Raw genomic sequence first — 1951 nt, forward strand, 5'->3', positions numbered from 1 at the left:
ACTTGCAATAAAGCAACTGCTTCCAATCCCAGCTGCACAGGCAACTGTTGCTGCTGGCACGGTCAGCGCGGGGCTGTCCGAGCGCCCGGCCGGGAATTCTGAGTGATCCGAAAGGGGAGCAGGCAGCGGCAGCCAACTCAGTCGGCTCAGGTCCTACGCAAGCACGGGCCCTTACCTCACACAATGGGCATACGCCCTTGGAAGCGGCAAACCAGAGTCCCCAACGGGATTATTTGGCTGTGGGGTGCTCAGCACTGCTCTGTGCCCAGAGGACGGTGGCTCAGGGAGCACGTGGTCTCATCACCGTTCACAAAGGGTTACCCTGAGAGGCCAAGAAAATCTGCCATGCTGGGGCTGAACCTCTGCCTGCTCCCCCCATCTCTCTGCCTGCACAGGGCAGCTCCCCCAGCTCCACTCCAGCCTGGAGCACCACAGAGCTGGAATGTGTAAGAGTTTTGTGCTCTTACACACAGCATCCTCCAATACTGGCCCATTTAAACAGGCAGCCTGGTGCCAGAACAGACCTTTCATGATCCTGAGATGATTATTTCATCCTTCACAGGTAGAACAGTCTCACACACACATCCCTGTTTCCAAGGGGAGCAAATATTTGCACCCCATTGGGATTGTGGTTAATGAGAAATTTGTGGGTCCTTTACGAGCTGACAAAGTGTCCTCATTGATAGAATGGAAGGAGAGGAAGCAAATGCCCCTGGTACCATCCCCCAGTTGAGCTCCACATCACCCTTCATCGCTGCACTAATCAGGCAGCACCGAGAGCTTCAAAGCTCTGCTCAGCCCTGCGCCGAGGAGGCCACACAGCTGTGCTGGCCAGAGCCTCCCAGGCACTGCTCCTGCACCTCCACGAGATGAAAGAACCCGGGAGCAGCTACACCGTGCTTTACAAATTGCTAACATGAGAGCTTTGAACAGTTGCAGCTCCTGCTGTGATGCTGCCAGCAGCAGGTTCCTTTCTGCCCAGCCTTCTTGAGCATCCCCTGAGCTCTGGCCACCCGTCGTGTACTTTGGCCCCACGACACCAGAGCCATCCGCAGCTTTTTGGGCAGAGCAGGTTGACAGTGACACTGCTGGTGATGCTGTTCATGCCACACCTGCAGCTCTCCCATGAGCTCACTTCAACGGTAGCAGCAAATGCCACTGGTGAGAGCGAATCCCTGAGCCAATGCTACAGAAAATTCTATTTATGCTCCCAAATTCATCTCCCCACATTGCAAGCTTCCACCATGACTAACTTTCAGTCTGATCTGGGCTATAAATGCTTTACTTGTGCAAGAAGAAGCTTCTCTGGGGGTGTCTTGTCCCCACTGCCCTGGCAGTGCCCACCCAGCTCTGCCCTCTCTCACGGGCTCTGCTTCGTAGAAGGGCATTGCAGCCCCATCTCTGCCATGGTTCTGCATGCTCTGCCCGACAGCCTTTTGCCGCAGAAGTACTGTGGGAAGGGAAAGCATTTCACTGGGATCTGCCTCGGGTGACTTCCGAGGCGGACCAGAGCTGGGAGAGGCAGGCTGGACAGCCTCGCATGGACCCCCGCCTCCTCGCGCCTTCCTCCCCGGCACACACAAATTAATGACTCTGTGCGTGAAAAATAAATAAACAGAGCCCGGACTGGCCTCCAGCCTGCGCTCCGGCCGGGCGCGTCCCCGCGCAGGGACATCCCTCCCGAGAGGGTCCCGTGGGGTTTCTTCCCGCTCGCAGCGAGACATCCGCGGCACGAGAACGGCGTGGGCTCCCGCGGCCCCGGCCGCTGGGGGGACCGCAGCGGGGTCCTCCCCTCCGTCCCGTCCTGTCGCTGCGGGCACGCTGGCACCGCCGTCGGGGACACCCGGGCGGGCACCGCCGCGCGCGTCCCGGTTGGGGATGGGTAGGGCAGCGCCGGTCGGAGACGAGGCACCCCAGGACGGGCTGCGGCGGGGCGCGCCCGGCGCGGGGT

This window comes from Corvus brachyrhynchos, unplaced genomic scaffold (genome assembly GCF_000691975.1).
Source record: "Corvus brachyrhynchos isolate BGI_N302 unplaced genomic scaffold, ASM69197v1 scaffold21, whole genome shotgun sequence".
Taxonomy (NCBI): Eukaryota; Metazoa; Chordata; class Aves; order Passeriformes; family Corvidae; genus Corvus; species Corvus brachyrhynchos.